The sequence below is a fragment of the Patella vulgata genome, chromosome 6 (assembly GCF_932274485.2).
Source record: "Patella vulgata chromosome 6, xgPatVulg1.2, whole genome shotgun sequence".
Classification (NCBI taxonomy): Eukaryota; Metazoa; Mollusca; class Gastropoda; family Patellidae; genus Patella; species Patella vulgata.
In genome coordinates this window covers 73,997,792-74,000,271 of record NC_065884.2, presented here as the reverse complement: position 1 = coordinate 74,000,271, position 2,480 = coordinate 73,997,792, and the positions used below count along the sequence as shown (strand labels likewise).

General features: G+C 39.4%; 1 long non-coding RNA gene across 1 annotated transcript; it reads left to right on the top strand.

The window, feature by feature from the left end:
• Window positions 1-2,480, top strand: LOC126825371 (uncharacterized). The gene is made up of 3 exons (XR_007681931.2): window positions 1-258; window positions 1,690-1,799; window positions 2,444-2,480. It is a non-coding gene; the product is annotated as an uncharacterized LOC126825371 (long non-coding RNA).

Below are 2,480 nucleotides of genomic sequence, written 5' to 3'. Positions count from 1 at the left end.
CTCAGTATCATCCACAGTCTTCGACATTGCAAACATGACTGCCTGTCAATTTAAATCAGCATTGATGTTGCTATCTTACCGTGAAAATATGGGCTTCTGATATCCAATATTTAAGACAAAATGAAAATTTTAAAAAATTGGCACACGAATCAATTGCCAGAATGCTTTCGAACGCCATTTGTAATGAATCGACGTGATCCACGAGGTTAAATATATCCTACATGAGAATACTACCTGTATAGACTGGAATAACCCAAGGTAAAAAGATGCACTGCCATTCAGTTTTGACTCTTCAAGTATTTCGCCGAACATACTGTGACTGATTAGAAATTACAGTAAAAACCAAAACGATTGGGGGGCGGGCTAGTGTTTTAAAGAGTGCGTGTAATCTCTGTCATTAGCCCTGTTTACACTTGGCCCCGATAACCTTGCGATAAGCGCGCCGTTCTCGTCACAGTACCAGGCCGTGATAAATTTCAAGAAATTGACCTGTTTACATTACTCTAAAATAACCAATCTCAGAGCCGTGCCAGGCACGCCAAATGTGGAACTCTTCACAGAAAAGTTAATTTCAGTCCCTATGCAAATTACCCAGAAGAAAACAATTATGGCGATTTATTTAGTTTGCGCAGCTATTTAGACAGAACTGTCAAGTTTTGCAGGAATAAAGGTCAAGGTTCGTTTGGCGCATGCGCAGTAATCCGTACTGAAACCATGCTCATACTGGATAGCGTTTACACTACGAAAATTTAACCGTGCCGTGCCTGGCACCGTGCCGAGACCTCACTTCAGTGGGCCAGATTGTACAGCACGCTTAGGTTTGACCCGTTTACACTACAAAAAATTACCGTGCCTGGCACGCTTAAAATTTGTAATGTAAACGAGCTTATTGAGTCAATTTGTGTGGTTTCGAATCCCCGCTTGAATGTGACAAGGAGTAGGGTCGCTTGACCACCAGAGCTTGTACCCCTCTCTGGATGATATGTTGGTCTACTTACCATTTCTACATATCGTATATCCCCTAGCAGTGTATATCGTATATACCCTACGTATCTTTTATCTCCCAGCAGTGTATATGGTATATACCCTAGCAGTGTATATCGTATAGCAGTGTATATTGTATATACCCTAGCAGTGTATATCCCCTAGCAGTGTATATCGTATATACCCTACATATCGTATATCCCCTAGCTGTGTATATCGTATATACCCTACGTATCGTTTATCTCCCAGCAGTATATATCGTATATCCCCTAGCAGAGTATATCCCCATGCTGTTTATATCCTACACATACCAAAAGTTTAGTCTACTAATGTATATTTAGTTGTTACTGGTGAAAGATCCCCAGCTTGTGTTGCAGGATAAAAATGTTTGGTAAGAACAACCGTCGAGTCGTTCAGATGGAACAATATGGTAGCACATAAAGATCATTTGAAATTTGACAGATACAAATCATAGCACCGCTGTCCTGGAACAATTTAACACATAGCACAGTGCATGATTATAACAATACCTGGACATACAGCACACCTGTCACAGACATTGTCACAAGTTATTATATGTTATTATATATATACCTGACAGGTATCCGTTACAGGTGTCACTAACAGGTGTACCTTAATAAAGTATTTGTATACAAGTGACTCAAAATATTCTACTAATCAGTGAATCTTTTCTTTTTTTTTCAGTCGGCCTTGTTTAATTTCCAGAGTTTATTAACGGTTTTATTATTATTGATATGTACCTGTACTTACCTGAGATCTATTATACCTAGTATAATTGATAGAAATAAAACAGGGTGAGTACTCTCAATAGATCTATTGTCAGTGATGTAAGACAGTGGGCAACGTATAGTTGTTCGGATGGGACCTCAGAGGTTTCATGTACACACTGGCGTGCATGTAAGGGATGAGAAACCGAGATCCCATGTACACACTGGCGTGCATGTAAAAAAAAGAACCCTTGACAGTTGGAAAATCGAAATAAGAGTAGGCCGTAGTGCCGCTGTCCCAGCAAAATTGTCCTCATGGCACACAGTATATCATATACCTGGCTGTTTTTATTAACCCATTAGGAGTGGAACAATAAGACCCCATTTCCTCGGTAACTTTGCAATGTTTATAGGTGAGTTGGATGGCCGAATGTTTTCGATTCTTCGGTGTTGTACAAGGAGTAGGGTCGCCTGTCCAACCTTGTGGGTTTTCTGCGGGTCCTCCGGTTTCCTTCCACTGCTAAAGACCCCTATGCGCAAGCGAATTATTGAAATAAAATTGAACTATATGTTGGTCCCGAAATGACCTAGTTTATGTGAGTGGACCTTAAACACCATTTCTCTCTCTTGCAAATTTAATAATATTTTTTTTGTTTGTTTATAAGTGTTTACTGTAATTTTTACATGAATGCTTTAAAATCATTGTAGGCATCATCTAATTCTTATTTCAGCTTCCTAGGAATATTTTGGAAATTTGCAAGAATAGGT